This window comes from Anser anser, assembly GCF_964211835.1.
Source record: "Anser anser genome assembly, chromosome: 3".
Taxonomy (NCBI): Eukaryota; Metazoa; Chordata; class Aves; order Anseriformes; family Anatidae; genus Anser; species Anser anser.
The window spans coordinates 49,592,735-49,611,342 of NC_139722.1; the positions used below are offsets into that span (position 1 = coordinate 49,592,735).

Genomic DNA, 18,608 nt, shown 5'->3' on the forward strand with positions numbered 1-18,608 from the left:
TTTGTATATCCCTATCATGGTGAAAGAGGTTAGGTGCATTAACTCCCTTAAACCCATCTATAGCATAGATGGCTATAATGAAGATGGCTGCCAAATTCCTGGAAACTATCACCTGCCAAAATTTCTACCAGCATTTTATTTTTTCTTCTAGATATTTGCTCATAACTGCTTTAAAAATAGCTGGTCTTTAAAGTTTCACTTAAAACTGAAATGAAAACTAAAATCCACTTTTTTTTTTAACTTTTCAGATCTAAATAAAATTCAAAAGTGGCCCAGCACCTTCTTAAAATATTTGGCCAGAAGAGTGTGGGAACATTCAGTTGGAGACTGGGCAGAAGGTCAGTGATGCTACTCAACCTCTGCCAGATGAGAAGTAGGGTGCTATGTTTCCATTCAGCCCCGCATGCAAACTCCCAAGTGGTTTGAGGGGTGAAATCTGCCTGGCCCCTTCTCTCAATGCTCCCATGTCTAAGAAATATTTGGTCCTGGTCCGTGAATGTGTGACATGGTGATATAAATTCAAGAAGATGCAGTGCTGTTGAGTGGTGGGACCATATACGCATGTATGTGACTCCCATGTGCAGATCCAACCCAGCCAAGAGCTTCCTGAGTCCTCGGCCACTAAGCTATGGACCTTATTGAGATCGTTTATTTTTGCCACCAATCCCAAACACTTCTAGTGCTTACAGTTTTAGAGGAAAATCTTCATTTCACTAATGGAGAGTTTAGTTGTCCAGCATTTGTCTCTAGAGCCAGGCACTTCAGAGAGCAGATTTCCTTCTTGCAAAATCACTGCAGCTATATGAAGTAACTTTCTAACTTGGGAGTATAAAATACACAATGGACTATGAAATAAGTAACGAATGCCCCACTACAAACAGCCACTTAATTCGTGTGTTGCATGGGTTTGCTCCCTTCCAAAGCATCAGATGTTACACTGGTTCAAATGCTCAAGTGTTCTGATTTTCACCACACCTCAGTGTGGGTATTTGTATTACCTACAGGTTCATCCTGCCCAAAATAGAAATCATAGGTAGGGCTCCAGGTCTGAGGCATCATCACATAAGAAAAGTTCATTAAGGAAGGAAAGTAGCATGTTTTATTGCAAATGTCCAGTCAATGTAGTGGTCAGTGGAATGTTTTGAAACATGCTAGCTATCCAGCCCTTTGCGTTAGGCCTGCAAACTCCTGAGAAACCTTACAGACTCTGTGGTGTGCAGAGATGGTGTCAAACCAGGATATTATGAGCAGCTGAGTTTGTTGTAGAAGAGGAGCTCTAGGGCTGTGGAGTAGGATTGCAAAAAGGGAAGGTCTCTCTAGGTTGAAGGAGTATTGGGTGGGTAGAGGTTGAGAAGCAGATTCTTAAAGGCAGGGAACAGACTGCCTCGGACACCAAGCTGACACTACAGCCTGAAAACTGAAGCATCTGTCCAGAGCAAAACAAAGACCTGGTTGCAAGTAAGAAAAGTGCTAAGTATTCACTCTCCCAGCAGGATTTCTGAGATGCTGAACATCAGCTGCCTTTGCTGAAATCTCTCTTATTTCCCAACTTATCTTCTTATTTCAGGTGTTACACCCACACAGTACCTTTAAATCAAGAAGATCCTAAACTTCTTTCCGAATTGAACCATCACCAAAATGTAAAGAAAGGAATTTTAAATGCATGCCCGGACTAGAGGTGGTCAACCAAGAAGAGCTGCAGTGAAGATCATGTGATACTTGATATTTTGGTATTTTAAAATGGTGATCACATGCTCTTATAATAGGCTCAATACTGCCTGTAAATCTAGCACAGTATTTGAGGTCTACTGACCCAGCAGAAAGGGGAAATAAACAGAGTGATTATAACCCAAGATTGAGTTGATAGAATCTTAATCAATCAAGTTTCACCTGTATGTGGATTGTGATCGTGACCACAGTGGTAACATGCCTTCCACACAGCAAGATACACAGCCTAAAAAGAAAGAGCTTTGGGCTTTTGGATTAAGTGGAGAAATGGTTTTGAATGGATCAGTCAAGACAGCAATAATTGCCATGAGGCTTAATGTAGCTTGTGCAGAAAATGTTTCTAAATTGCTTATGGTGGATTGTCAGATGTAAGAGCAGACAAATTGAGCAGATTGTGAAAATAATCCTAGCACAGCTTCCAACAACAGAAGTTAAACTTTTTTTGTTCCTAAGAAATGTGAAATTATAAGAAACAGTAATACCAATTGCTGGAAAACAACAAAAGCATACAATATCGTTAGCTATAATCATTCATTGTATATCATCTGATTAAGAGAACTTGCTGAGTTGTAGTTTCCAAGACTTGCCCTTAGATGAAATGATACATCTTGGCAGGAAAGGTCTTCTGTATTGACAAGTACATAGTGAAGCTCTTTGTAAATTGAGAAAACAGTTTTTGAAACTTTGCTGAAAAGAGCATATTTTCCCCTTTGCTCACTGGAGCCTCAAATCATACTCAAACACTTCCAAAGGTTTTTCATTACCTGAAAGGGGACTTATCAGCTGCTTGCCTGAGTATCTGCAATATTGTAATGAAGCGATGTTAGGAATATCTGTAAAAATAATAAACTATATTACAAACAAATTATTTGAATTTCAATAATATCCTTATTTAGAGATGCTAGTATTAACGCTGGGAGACCCTCCTCTCTAAAAACTACTGAGAGTAAGTAAAGTAAAAAATGAGAATGAATGACTGCTTCCAGCTAACTGTTGAAATCATATATATTGCATGTATAGCAAGGTCCATTAAGGGATGATCATTTAATCTTGAGGGTTATGCATAGCTTTCAGTCACTTAGGGATTTTAATCATCCGTCAAAATGTCAGAATTACAAACTTTTGTCAGCCATCAATTCATGGGAATGATGAGGCATGCCTTCGCATGACAGTTTATCTCTATACCCTAAAGTCGAAAGATCTTAAAATGTTTTCCAGCTCATAGAAGTTATTTTTGTGCAGTAGTTAAGAATTGCTCAATTGCAAATCTTAAATTCTTTAAGGATGAGAAAGTGATGAAGGAAAGATGTTTTCAGTGACTGAATACTCCTTATCTTCATCTCATGCTGTGCTAAAAGTTTGACTGCTCTAATTTTAAAGCTATCTAATCTTTTATGTGCTAAAGCATACGAAATCATGCATTATTGGAAATATGAATTACAAGAAGTGTTCATTTACGTGGTGCTACATATAACCTTTATCTAAAATGCATTATCATTTAAAAAAATCATTTAGTGATATTCTTTGGTTCTCAAATAAACTTTTCTTTCAGAGAACAAAATTGCTTCAACCTGATTGAGATATTTTACTTGGGAAAACAGAGAGAATTTTTGAGAAAGTCCATAAAGATTAGGGCATGTTTTGATGTTTGACAATGACTTGGATATGAGTCTTGTGCATAAAGGATGTTCTTTACGGGGAGATCCATTCAAGTGAGCATGCATGCCTCAGGAGACTCACGCTGGCAAACAGTCACATATCCTTTCTTTAGAAATGTGAGGTTTTCAATTTCTTAGAACATGTGGATTGTGTTACATTCATTTCACTGTTGCATCTGAGGCACGTATGAATATTTTCTTTGTATACATGTAGTTGGAAAGATTGCAGAAATCTATTAAAGACAAACTCTGCTTAAGTTTGAGCTTCCAATTGAAAGCAATTTTAATTCTAGAAGCAAGAACTATCAACTGATTTCTTTAAGATGTACTTAAATGTACTAAAATGATGCTTATCAGTTTGCCAATAAACCGAAGCTTATCACAGTGGAATGCTTCACTTGAGAGCAGTGGAAATTTCCACCTTAGAGAATAACACACGATACTGGAAAGGCAAAACAGTGTTTCCCTAAAATGTCCTTTAAAATAAAGTTCCCAATTTCTACTCAAAAAGATGGCCAACCTGATCAAGAATGCTTCTTTCAGGATTGATTATTTGTTCCACAAAACTGAAATAAAGCACGAGCCTGCACCCAGGCTTTAGTTTAGTCACAGGACTTGGGGTTTTGTTTTTTGTTTTCAAGTGTCACTAAATCTTTCTCTCTGCTCCTCCACTGCAAGATTAATTATTTTCAGTGCAAGGGCTCTTCTTTCAAAGTCTTCCATTATTCTGTTTTGACCATAGTGGGGAACTTATCCAAGTCAACAGAAAGGCAGCCTTTATCACGAGAGGCTGCTCATGAAGTGGATGGTTTCATACATTACTGTGGGAGAATTGCCTTAACATAGCCTATTCACGCTGATGTGCCAGGTGCATCCACTTACGCAGCTCAAAATGCTGCTACCACCACATCCTCCGCTGCCAAGGCCATTATGTACTCTGAGTGATGGAGCAAGAGGCAGGACTTAGATCTTCTCTGCTGGGAAGTGGAGGGAGAGAGACCAATCTTTGTGCCTTGGAAAAAAACTGCTGTAGAGAGCCTTTTAACTCTCTGTTGCTCTGCGCTGATAGAGATTCGGAAGATGGGGAGGAAAATAGCAGGAGCTTAGAGCAAGGCTCTGCTCTGCATCGCTGCCCTGAGATGCTGTAAAGAGGACAAAGGGAAACTCGGATATAAATAGAGAATGACATTTTCCTTGCATTGTCCACAATGAATACATTTGTACATGAACAAAATCATTGGAACGAGACAGCATGCATGCTTGCTGCTGAAGAAAAGCCTGTTTGTGCTTAGTACATTGGAGACATTGTTCGAAAATAGTTCATCCTTTTGTAAATATTGCCTCTGCATTGGTGCCAGGGTTGCTGCTGGTTTGTGCTATCAGCTGAGTAAGTATCAGTCATGCACGTGCTGTGGGGAGAAATTTTAATGCGGGCACCAGATTTAAAAGGAGCAAATTATCCTCCTAAGGACTGTCCTGTTCATTTTCAGTTAATGTTGCTTGCTTTCCCCTTGTTCTTGTTTCTTCTAGGCTTACCCTGTTTTCTTGCATATAAAGTAGGGACTGTTGTGTGTGAGCAACTGAGAAAACAAATGCTCTTCCCCTTCTCTGTAGAAGTTATACAACAGCTCTAAAATAAGGGGGGGCCAAGCCACAGGGGGAAATAAAAGGGTATTTAATTCATGTCACCAGGAGATGAAACTTGCCCCAGCCTTCAGGTGCTGCTAGTAAGTGCACAGATGAGTAGAGAGCCTTTTTCAGACCAAATCCTGGAAATGTTGCCTTTGCTTTTCATCTGTAAAGATACAGCTACAGCAGCTTAGGCTGTGTTCTCTGCCTGTGCGAAGTGGCCTAATTCTGCTGCTGTCACCATGCTGGAGACCTTGGCTCTTTGGTTTGTTTGCTTGCTTTCTGGAAAGACATGCATGTGGCAACGCTTCTTTTTCCACAAGTTTTGAGATTCCATCAAAACAAATACTTCTTTGACATGTAAAATAAAATCTATGAAATGAATAAAATATGTTCTGCACCCAGTGAAAGCCTTCTTGTATCCCTGGTCCTAAATCAGATCTGATGAATAAGACAGGTTTGTATTCATCCCCAAAACCAGCATTTGGGCATATAATATAGGAAAAGATCAGAGTTCATTAACATACTGAGATAATGAACCAAAACTTGTCTTTAAGTATGCTCGTGCAGCTCCATTGTTGATAGTGAGAAGGAACTGGGTGCAAATGAGACAGAATTAGACCATTAAATGAAAAAAACCTTCCTGCACTGTATCACATCAAAACACTCGTAACCTGAACAAATTGTGCAGCCTGCCTTTAGTCAATGGACAAAATGGGCTTTCCGGAGCACAACTAACGCGACCCGCTTCAGGTCGCTAGTTCAGACTGAGATGACCTGTGATATAGAAGTGCCTCTTTCTCTCACACAAATGGGATTTCAGACAAGAGGCATGTGCTGTAGATGTTTAAAGACAAGTGAGGTGAATGCAAAGTTTTTTGTTAGCAGATCTGTACTAACAGATTTTAGCAGTAGCCTTGGATTAATATGTTAAAAAATGAGGGCAATACAAGAACGGTTACTGCGAACAAGGATGCATCTGTTGGGATTTCCAACAGACAGTGGTTAGTCTGGGAGGTAATTCTCGCTGCTATGCTATTCATCCAAAAAGCATTTCATCAATGTGTTGGTTTTGGCAACCCAGAAAGCTTGCAGGTGTGGGGGAGTGTGGAGGATTCAGGTGTCGGTCTGGTCCCCAGCTGTGCCAGATGAGATCTGGTTTCAGAGAAAGTCCTTCGAAAGTCCTTGTCTTTGAGCAACCCCCGGCAGATGAGTCCTGGCTCTAGGTGGACCTGGCCTCTTCTTAAATCCCTGTATCTGTACCCAGCGGGATGGATCTAATTCTTGTTGATTACGAAGCTCTTCCTCTGTGACATGGTCAGCAATGCTACAAACTGATGAAACCTGTTCTTCATTCAGCACTTGTGTAAGAACCCAGCAAGGGGGAAAGCAAATGGCATCATAAACCACTTTATTTAGCCAATGCTACATGCAATGCAGCACTATGTATCCGACAAGACACTGATGTATTTGCTTCTTTCCCCACTACACAATGAAGTACAAAGCTCTAGAAAAATCTAATAGAGGAAAACTTCCATTGCAGAACTACCTCTATCGTAGGTAGTTGCTAACATAAAGATCTCCCCAAGAAGTTGTACAGGTGCTCTAGTAGGCAATGTACTTTGAGATGTGCAAGAGTAGGTCTGTTGTTGTTTAATCAGAATTTCATATAATTTGAGACAAATAATATTACCCCTTTTCACATTTCCCTGTCCTCCAAAAAGCTAAATCAACACACTTACATGTGCATCTTATATTAAAAATGCGAGTATTTTATCTTGCTTTGGATATGCCGTACTGCCCCCATTTCCCTGCCTGATTAGGAATAGGCTTTTATGTCCTGAAAACCTCCTTCTCCAGGAGGGAAATTAATATATTTGTATCTGAGAATACGGTTCTCCATCAAGATATAGTGCAATTGGAAACTACATAAATTGCAGGACCCTCCAGCATTTCGTGATAGCAGGCAAATACAGTTATCCCTCTGACACAGACAAATACATCATGGGAAAGTGAGCTACTGACTTGCCCAAAAGGAAGTCAACGGAAGAGCTGAAAATTATACCTTTTAAAAATGCTGTGATGTTCAGGCAATTTTGAAAATGTTTCTCTACCCTAAAAAAGGTATAGCTCAAGTTCAAATCAAACATGGTAGGAGCTACTGTAACAGGCTGATGCAGTTTCTGAGGATAATGATGCCACACATCCTGAAGATTACTGTACTCTTCCACTCTCCACTTTTATCTCTATGACCATGCCCCGAAGCTTCAAAGTGGCACCCTTCAAACCAGGCCTCCAGACTTTGCAGACTGCGGTGGGAGTTTCATTATGCTCCCTGGCAGAAGGGGAGGGTTGGGGGCATTTCTCTTTCAGATTGCAGAGCCCAACTGGAAGTTAAGCAGTGCTGTAGGCGCTCAACATGGTTGGTCCACCCTTGGTCATTGCGCCGGGGTGGGGTGACACGAGTCCTGCTCTGCTCTGTGCTTCTCTGAGACCCCTCGGAAAGGAAAAGGATGGTAGAAGACGCAGGCACCACAGGAACCCCCATTCCTTGTGTTCTTCATATCACTTCATTCTCAAACATCCGATGTCCTGTTTGATCCCTGCCTGGATTTACGATGCAGAAGATGGGCTTTTTGGGGTATCTGCTGCAGAAATAGACTTGTTATATTAGCACCTTTATGAATGCACCGTGACTGCAGTCGCTTAACTGATTCCTTATATTTTTTGCCATGTTATTGCAGTAATAAAGGCTTTGCATGCTGATGTCTCCTTAAAAAAGGAAAATAATCTATACATTGAAGATGAATCTCCAAAGACTGTACTAATTAATTTATGGAGAATTTACTTCATACCTGATAACATGATTTATTGGAAATTAGTCCATCATATGTTGCTTCAGGCATTCCTGATAAATACCTTAATGCAGTTAGTTTTCATGCCATCTAACTCAGATTTCCTTGGTCTGCCATTCACGAGCTATTTGGAGCATGTGAAATAGTAGATAATTGTCTGCAAAACTGTTGCACCCATTTTTTTTTCAGAATCATATGTGTATGATTTTCATGGATGTAAGAGTCAATTATCAGTTAAATTAAGTACAGAATTAAAAAAAAAGGCAAGACATTAAAATTCTTAATTCAGTCTTTTTTATTATTAACCAAAAGCTTTGTGGTTACATTGTACAAGGTGACAAATGTGGGGCTTTTTTTATTTTGGTTTGTTTTTTTCCATATCGGTTACACGGCTTTCTGAAGTACACAGTTGAGAAGGCTGCAGTAAGCCAACTATGCTACCCAAACTGCTTTCATTTGAGCTTCAAACAACTTCGGCCCTCTTCAGCGTGGCTGTCTGCACGTTTTGCAGCGCTGCAATGAGGCCAGGATTCCACCAACGCTTCAATCATTTAAAAAGAACAAGAAAATCTAGGTAACAAAGGAAACCAAAATGCTTTAGTAGTGAACTGAGGTTGACTAGAAATGTGAATTTCAATGAAAACTAAAATCCATTTCTGTAGCATACATTGCTGTGTTTGACCTTCATATATGGTAGAACTCAGTGAACTACTCAGGTTCTGTAAGAAACTCAAAAGAATCACAAAAATAAAAACGGGGATAATCTTACTCCTGTCAAAGGTACTTCAGCAAACAGAAGATCAGAAAGTTGACATTGTAGAAGTATAGACTGATCCCTCAGAGAAGTAGAGGACTGAGTAGTCAAGGAGACGGCAGACATCCTAAGTTAGTATTTCCTTCCTCCCTGGATGCAACTCTGCAGCAGGTATAAAGTCTTGTCCTATATTTCTGCTGAGTACAAGTGGAAGTTTATCTGTCACTTTATGGGATGGAATGATAACAAAAATAGTGCAATACAATGGAGTTATTTCAACATACAGTTTCTCTCAGTATTGAGTAGTTTCTTGCTAGAACATAAATAGGGAGTTAAATACAAATATTCAAGAGAAAGCACTGCCTACAAGAGAACGCCCTACCTTAAGCCTTGAGAGTGATTTAAAGCAAGCAATTTTGTTAATAGGATTCTAGCAGTAGCCTATACTACAAGCTTTTACCACTGTCTTCAGATGACAATTTGCCATCATAAACATAATGTATTATTTATTCTAATTTGCTTTTATCATCCAGGTGTCCCCCTTCAAACCAGGGACCTTTGTTCCAGGCACTGTAAAAATTCATTAGAAATGTGCCTGGAGAGATTAAGATGAGTATCTGGCTACGTCTTGGCCTTGATTGCAAAGGAGCACACTGTCAAGCCTCTTAATAACGTATTTACTGATGTTCAACTAGATGCTAGAGAACAAAATTGATCATTGTGCTTAAAAATGCTTGCTGCTGCCTTACAGTGGTGAAAAATGTTAGCATTCATCATACACATGGCAGACCTGTTGGCAGAACACCAGTTCCACAATCACTCTTCGTGTCTTGTGAAGGATCTGCTTTCTTGATGGCCTGTTTTCCACAGGTACCTGAGCGGCACGGGAAAGAAAAGCTGTGGGAGTCAGAGAAGGAGAGCTCTTTGGGGCAAGGGGAATTTGTAATGCAGCCCTAAATAGAACAGAAAAAGAATAGGTAGATCATCTCAAAGCTCTACTGGGGCAGGCAACCAGGTCAAATAATCCTGTTCACTAGGCCTAAGAGGACTTAGTCTTGATTTAAATGCAGTTTCTGTGAACATTATTCCTATTGAGAAGCTGTTCTTAGAGCGACCTTACTCACAGAACTAAAACCCACCTAGTTTCAATTTTACTCATTGTTATGCCGCTTGAGTAGCAACTAGCTCTTTTCCCATCTTTGTTTACTTCTTTCACACATTTTTTTAAAACCATCCCCTCTCTGTCTTTCTTTTACTAGGTTAATGAACATAATCCTTTTTAACAAGTTCTCACAAAACAAGCTCCATGTTGTCCTGAACAGCTCTTTCTACTTTTGGCCGTTTCACGTTTCCTGAGCACAGGTGACCAGAACAAGATGCTGCTGCAGATGAGATGTGGTCAGGAAAGCTGTGGCTGTACTGGAAACCCCTCATTTGTTATAACCAAGACCTGTATTTGCTTCTTTCCCAGCTGCATCACACCAGTGGCCTATGGGTCATCCCATGACCTTCTCAGACACTCATGTCCATGTTGTAGAGTCCAGCTTGTGATCTCCCATCTGTAGCTGAAACACTTACTAGTTCCCTATTGTGCTGACATGCTTTTTAAATACACGTTTACCTGCTTTTATTACACAGCTGTCCACTTACAATGGACAGTTGAGTCCTCTTCTGTTCTGACAGCAACTCACACCTCATGTGCTGTTAGCAGATTTCACCAGTCCAGCTGATACTGTTCATGAGGGTCATTAATCACAGGACTAACTAACCCTGATCATCAAGGTACTCCTGATTGCCTCATCTAGGAAACCATGTCAACAGTCTGCTGCCACATCTTTTACCCAGTGTTTTGCATGTGCATGTCACAGTTCTGGTGATAACGCTCTCTCCTGCTGACTAACGATTTTCAGCGTGCCATTGCAACAACAGCTTTACAATTATTAATAGATGTGATCTAGAAGGATAATAGAGGGGAAGACAGGTGCAAATAAGGGTCAGAGCATAAACAGACAGTTCTGCATACTTGTCCTCATCACTACTTAGCATGCTCTTGGTAGTGCCCCAGCTGCTGTCTTGCATCGGTTCCTCTCAGCCTTTCTGAAAGCTGGGAGAAGCATGTGAAGCAAAGATGTGTTTTCTTCTAGCACAGTGGGTTTTGTTTGTTCATCTGTTATCTGCTTTCTAGTTTTGATTTTGCTATCTTCTTAAACATGCCCACTGCTATGCATTTTTGCTAAAGGCAGGCATGGTGAAGAAACTCAGTGATTTGAAAGTGTTAGAAAAGTTTTACGTAGCACCATAATCATGTGTTGTTTTTTCATTGTTGTTGCTGTTTTGTCTGTTTCTTTAATTTTGTTCCCCATCCCTTTCTTTGCAAATCCTAACATTTTGCTTGTTTTTTTGACCACTTCTAAGCATAACACTGATGTTTTCAGGGAAGCATCTATTACAGCCCCACAACACTGTTCCCGAGTGGTATCAGCCAGCCGAGAAGCCATCATCTCCCCATGGGTATCATGCTGCCGTTATTTACGCCGAGGTTCATGGTTGCTCAGGCACTACGATTCATGATGCCTTCCTTCCTCCCACCTTCATGTAGACAGTAAACTTCACAAGTTTTATTCATGCCCCTTTCCAGAACATATCTGAGTATGCTGTGTAATAGCAATCAGGAACTCCACCATTAATCTCCCATCAGCACGGAAAGCGAGCAATCGCTGCTGTTCTTCGCTTCTTATCTTTTCATGTGGGACTTATGCATGTGAGAACCGGCCTCCTCGCTCACGTGGCCTAATTTCTTTGAGACTCTTCGGTAAAAGGTGCTGAACATCTTTTGTCAACTCCTTGCAGGTGTTTCAAGCAGATCTCCTCTCCCCATACAGAGGGACTTGTGGGGCACCCTTTCCCTTAGCAGAAGCTGCCTGTTTCTTTCCCTAAGTCACACTTACCCATTTGTTCACTAATTTTATTCTTGAACTACTTCACCTAGCCTAGTCATCAGGCATGATGCTCTGTACTTACCTGTACCTTTCTCTAGAGCCACAGATAAAAATTTGTGCCATGTTAGCCAGCAAGAGTTTCCTCAAATTCATCCTTTGATACACTTAATGCTGTTTTTACATGTATGGCCTCCCAGATATGAACTTTTTTTCTTGTTTTCTTCATTTGGATGTAACTTGAGGTTTTTAGAATTTGTCTTTTAACTTGAAGCAACTTTACTGAAGTTGTTTAGCTCGGCTCACTTTCTTTTTAAGACTACAAAATTGTCAGGATATGATCAGCCCTCAGCTAGACTAGAAGTGCAAAAATCCTGGAATAGCAAATTGCACTATTTAGAGGCTCTAACTTTTGTGGCCTTCTCGGTTACATTCTAAAAACTCCAGGAAAATCCATTATTTCACCAACATCTCTGTGAATCATTTACATGGAGGTGAAATGACAAAAAAATTAGTTCCGTTCCCACTTTCTTAATTCCTGGGTGGGAAAACCTGTAGATTGGTCTTTGGATCCAAGCAGAAAAGCAGCCAACTTAAATAGGATTTTAAAAATAATCAGAGCTGCTGATTAAAATATTGGAAAAAAATGGGACCACCCATCAAGAAATCAGACGCAAGGAAGCATAGGATAAAATTGAATAAATGGAAAATAAGAAAAATGCCATAAAGCTTTCCTAAGAGTAGATTATGCCACAATAGCAACACATAAAAAATAAATAAATTTTAAAAAAAACATCAAACCAACCAACAAAAAAAAACGCATTACTTTTCTAAATCAAGGAAATGAGTAAGCCTCATCTTACTGGAATTCAGGAAAATATTTGCTAGTACACTACTTGAAAAACAAACAAACAAAACAAAAACAAAACAGAATTAAGCTAAGGAAGACAGCAATTACTAAATAAACTCTGACTATAAGCCTGTGAAGTTGTTTTGAAGAAGAACTCTCAGGCTAAGGAAAGGTTACTAGTGGACTTACTTACAGAACAATCCCAGACAGATTGTATTAATTATTTTCACTGAGTACCTTAACCTAGGAATTAAGCGTACGATCAGCTGATGACACGAAGCTGGGATACTGTTAGCACAAAGGAGGACTGAAATTTCATGTAACAAAGGGCACAAAACTCATTTTACATGATGGGCTTGATTCAACATCCTGGAACCTGGCACATACCAAACTGAGCAAAAGCTCTCAGGTATGGTATTTTTACTATAAAGATAAACCCCACTGGTCACGTTTTTTAGCTGTGCTGCAGGCAAAGAAATATATCAAACAAAATTGCTCGAAAAAATGCCACAAGACAAATTTCATACAGCAAGTCCCATGGGAAGACAAAGAGAGGCAAGAAAAAATGATTTTTGCTTGTTTAATTAGAGACAGTCATAATGTGACTTAGCTTTCAGAAACACAACAACCCAAATCCTCCAGCATAATCTAATTCTTATTTTTACAAGTTATTTGTGAGTGCCACTCAGCCCTTGTACATCCTGATCTCCCTTCAATCTTACAGACATAACCTGTAAACTGGAGATTCAACTACTAGATCAATAGAAACAATATAATGTGACACTAAGTCTATCTCTGTTGATCCTGGAAAAATATTTCTGAATTTGGTCTCTTGCTCTCAGAGCTGTCAGGTGAAGCCAGTGTAGGACACTAAGTCAGAAGCAGTGTACGGCTTTCTGAAAACTTACCTGGAATAACATACTGTGATGTGCCTGAGGTAATGCAATACTCAAGAGAACTCTGTTTCATGAGCCAAGCTGGTTCATCTGTAGCCCTGCACCATATCAGGTGCGTGTACCAGCTCACGTCTATAGTCGTGCAAAGCGTAGAGATTCCTGAGCAAATCTGGGCATGCCAGAAAACTCACAGGAAGCCTGGGGCTTGGATGAAACTGATGACACCCTTCTTGTAAAAAGCTTTTTGACACCCTTGTCATGCAATACCATTATAATAGTGCAAAGGTCAAGGTCATAAACTCAGAATGAGTAACAAGAACTTTACTATCAGCATCCATAAAAAAAAGGTAAGCTAGGTGTCTCATTTAGTCCTCAAGGCCTGTGAGATACTGGTAGCATGCAGCTCTGCAAAGAATAAAAAAAGTTAACATATCAGAATATTAGTTGCTGTATTTCTAGCAGGGCTAGGAAGGTGTTAATGCCACCACGAAAGGCCCTGACGAGATCTTACCTGGAATACTGTGCATACTTCTAATCCGGCATGTTGAAAAAAGATTTACTGAAGTGGAAAAGGTGCAAAGAAGGGTTAGAAAAATGGTTGGGGGAAAGGCATCCTCTTCTGTGACAAGTATAGCACAGTTATTTTTGCAGAACTAAGGCTGAGTAGGTTTTGGGAGTAATCTATGAAAAGCAAGTAATCTGTGAAAGCTCAAGGGGTGACAGATTAGAAGGGACTTTTTACTTAGGGAGAGAGAAAGGCTATTTAAACTGAAGTCAAAGAGGTTTACAGAACATGAGGGTGTCAGGTGGTTTTGACTACATGTTATTAGAAATCTTTAACCATTTAGAGGAATGGAAATTAGGAGCAACCTTATGACAAGGGTACTTTCAAGATGGAGTTCGATACCTCTGCAAATAACTTGCATGGTACAACATGGCTGTCCACAACAGCTGGGATCAGAGCCTATGGCTGAGGAGGCCTTTTTCTATGCCTTTTCACCAGCCTTTTCTATGTCAAGATCAGAACTGAGTCTGAAAGCTTTGATTTTCCAAATGCATATCAAATTAACACATTTGCCACCAGCCAGTTTATCACCACCTGCTATCTTGCATTCAATTGTGTTACACAAGAGTGTAAATTAACGTGAAGTGCAATTCTCATAATTATTATAGTTGGGGAACAAATGGGGCTGCGCATATGCAAGTATCTAATTAGTCATGTAGTGGTTGCATGTATGTGGAAATACCCTGTTTGACTACGAAATCATACTGACTGCTTCGGCTTATACAACGATGTTTGTAGTTGCTACTCTTGCATAAGGAGAATTAGGCCTTCTGTTTTAATAATGCTGCACCATTCTGTTCAATTCTGAGCCCTTAATCTTGCATCACAATACAGCATTCCTGTAGCAACAAATAATGGTGTATTTTTCAAATTTTCCATTTTGTAAGATGCTAGTTCCTGGCTTGAGTTAAATGTATACAGTGGACTACCTTGACATAAAATTAGATTAATCTTAACTGAAAAGAATCCCAGCATAGCTGTAATAGTAAAAAGAATATGACTTTATCTACTCAGGCATTTTAGTTTTCAGTCTTCTTTTCTCACGAGAGCTCTATAGCCTTAGTATGTCACATGTAGTTTCACCAGCTCTGTTTGTTTTAGACTGAGACAACTTGGCCTTATTAGCTCCTTCTATCCCCTCCAGTTTTGGTGGGGTCCCAAGTGCCTCCTTAGTTATATTGCAAAAGGAAATCCTCATAAACCACATAAAGCCCTAAAAAAGCTGAGGGCAAAATTGAGTGGATCTCTGCTCTCCTTGGCAGCATCTTCCCCTTGTGCAGTGCTGCCACGGGTGTCAATGGAAGCTCCGCGAAGAGAAAGAGAATCGCAGGCCGCAGGTTGACTGGCTCTCCACGACAGAAAGGATACACTCATTCCTAGTACCTTTCCTGTAGTTGCTGTATGCTTACAGGAGCTTGTTGCTGGGATTTCTAGGACAGCATGTCATCACTGCAGCACTTCTGCAATTTGCAGACAACGGACTATGAAATAGAAATGTAGTTCAGAGGACTGGGCACAGGATGAGGTCACGCTCTCTAAGGCTGGCAAGATACTTGCCTTTCTACTCAGTCTGTAGGAGAACCTGCTTGTTTCTGAATTATTACTGCTTCTTGTAGGTGTGTGTTTTTACTTGGATCTTTTCTCCAGGAAACAGGAATTTAATTTGCTTATATATAGTAATTAGGATTCCTCCTAATTAATAATCCATTTTAACATTTTATTTCCTTCCCTCTCTCCCAGAACGGACATCTAAATATTCTGTACATGCACATACGCATACCCCATCAAATTTATTTCAGCATAAGCATGAATACCATGAACCAAAAGTTTGGTATCCCTACGACTGTGAAGGCTGACTGCCACCTATGGGCAGGAGTTCATGTTAACATATTTAGATAAAATTTTAATATTATTCTTTGTAATTAATTCAATTTGTAATTATTTTAGCAGGACAGAGTTTCAATTCATTTGCTATATACTATTTCCACAGCAATCAGTTAACATCCTCTGAAAGCTGAATATTAAAACCAGCGCTTTTACGAAGGAGCATCAGCTTTACGGTGAGTAAAAAAAATGGGGTAGGATGTTCTTATTTTTATTATTCTGACTAAGGAATAAATAGAAGTACCCTGTTTCTCCAAGCAAAGAAATAAGACTCAAAGGCACACAGCCAGGTACATCACACTAGATAATGCTGTATTTAATAATTACTGTAATTTTAAAGGTTAGCTATCTCAAGGTTTTAGTATTTTGTTTACTGCCTTCTTTTACTGAATTCATACAAATAGCTTAGTTATGCAGTCTCATGAAAGTGTGTCTATCATTAGTATGCCATAGTAATTTTCTAATCGAAAAATTTCATTTTTCAGAGAAAAATGAAGGCTAAAGTGGGGGAAGGGAAAGAAGAGTATAAAAATGTATGGCTTGATTATGTAAGCCTTCATTTTTCTGATAATCGGTCTGGTCAACATTTACTTAGAAAACTAAAAAAGGAAGTGCAGACTGAAATGTCAAATTTATTGTATAAAAAATAGTGTTTCCAAGTCAGTTTTCAGGCACTCAAAAGCAAAAAGGCTGTCAATTCTGACTATCTGATTACAAAACAGAAAAACGCTAGATTACAGCTACTATACTGTAGTAAGCTGCATAAAGTGGGTATCCTTACTCTCAGAAATAACATATGTAAAAATGGCTGGAAATATAGCAAATTAATGCGTATATTTTTGTTTGAGGAAAAATAATCATTTTGCTCCAATAAACAGAAGTTAATTGTAGCCATTATATTTCTCCTTTTTGGGACAGGAGCATAGAATTTATGAGGGAAGAGAGAAAGAAACTTACAAAAGGGAAAATTGTATTAAAAGAGATAGCAACTAATAAGGAACTAAGAATGAGTTTGAAACTCATTTTTTAAAATTCCCTTTTTGAACTAATCCGAGTCCTGGGCCTTCTAATTTGTGTTCTACTTTATTAAATACGATAATCAACCCACCTCAAAAAAAAGAGAAAAAAAAAAAACATGCTAGTGCTTATCTTGTTCATTTTCTCTAAGTTTAATTACTAAACTTATGTTATAAACTTATGAAATATTGTAAAAGCAGTATATGCCACTTCAGCATCAGACATGATCACATCAACGTTTCATGATCAGGTGCCCTTTATAATCTATAGAATTCAAACATTTATGGTAAATTATTTGTGCTTGGTATAAAAAAGCATTTTGTAACTAAAGTAACTATGTTCTACAGCAATTTAATTCTGATACATTTTGCCTCTTAATACTGAATTAAGACACCGCAAAAATAGCATTCTCCAATTTACTTTCTTGTGTGTGTGTCCGTAGCATTTCCCTGTATTTTCAAACGACAGTTTAAACGTAACCTACTTAGTCTTCTTGGATGAAAACTTTGTATCAGACATAAATTACTCCTTAGTATGTTTGATGAATCCAGCTTAAAACAAAACACAGAACTGCACGAACATCTGTGACAAACGACTTGTCTCAGCTATTCTGTTCTTTCTTATTTAATCTCCCACTCGAGTATAATTTTGTAGGTATACCATTTTATAGTGCAGACCTCTCCCCCAACCTACTGTTTACAAAAGGAATAAAAAATATCATTTTCCATGTGTTGTACCAAAAACTGAACAGAACATAGTTGGATCTTTTAAAATGATTACTACTAGGAGAAGGGAAATAAGCAAATAATCTAGAACCCCAAATTTCCAAGAGCAACAAAAGGGAAAAAATGTAAAAATGCAATATGGGATTGTTAAATTAATAGATCAACAGCATATGAAACAGAACCCTCCTCTTCTGGTGACACTTCACTGAATTACTACTTGCCTACTTATACAACTATAAACCGAGAGCAAATTTTTTCTTCATGCAGTCAGTTTTATGAATATTGAGATATTCCTATTTCAGTATCTTTAAAACCGAGGCCTTGTTAAAGGAGAGGCTACTTGGAAAGATCTCTATGATATCGGCAAACGCAGCTATGTTTCTCCTGATTTTCTTCCACAACTGATCTGTGCTTGATAGAGTAAAAAAAAAATAAATACCAGGCAATGCACCTAATTCTTTACAGTGCTTGTTGTTAATTTTATGCCTTTACAAAAGGACAAGGAAAATTCCACTTCCCAAGTAAAGAAACACAGAACATCGAAAAATCCTAGCTTTAAAAATGAGTCTTTCTGCTCTTTACAGATGTCTCATCAATTTCATTTGAATGCTGCTAGTACTGTGTAACACAGATTTTACTTTACATAACCCATATAGGCACTAAGTAATATTATTTGGTATCTTCTAACTTTGTTAAATTGGTCATGGATTTTTACTATCCTACGTATTTTTTCAGTACTTAGTTATATGTCTGAATTTTTCGACGGACTTTCAAAAATATTCTTCTATTCTGGTCTATTCCACTTGTGTTTTGACACTGCAGAAGTGTATTCAGACACTCATAATGTAATATGCTTATAGATGCAACTAAAGAAAAAGCAGATTATGTTGTGATACAGTGGAATGAATGGGACTTTCTTCTAATGGGGAAAAACCTGTTTGTTAATAATAATTTAATTTATAGATGAGGAAGGGAGCAAAGCACCTGGAACTGACTCATTGTGAACTCCAGAAATGCAGTGAGCTTCACAAAAAGTCTGCAGTTACTTTGTTTTTTAAGTAAGCACGCAGAGCTGACAGCTATTAACAGTAGCAAGGACTTGCATAACAAG

At 38.8% G+C, this 18,608-nt stretch overlaps 1 long non-coding RNA gene across 3 annotated transcripts in view; it reads right to left on the reverse strand.

Moving 5' to 3' along the window:
* LOC310897835 overlaps window positions 1-14,283 on the reverse strand; it is a 36,768-nt gene extending 22,485 nt beyond the window's left edge. For 2 of the 3 annotated variants that reach the window (XR_014582618.1, XR_014582620.1), the window contains exon 1: window positions 2,493-14,283. This is a non-coding gene — a long non-coding RNA (uncharacterized lncRNA). The remainder of the gene's footprint in view (window positions 1-2,492) is intronic. The other variant, XR_014582619.1, reaches the window with a different exon arrangement.
* Between the last annotated feature and the right edge of the window lie 4,325 nt (window positions 14,284-18,608).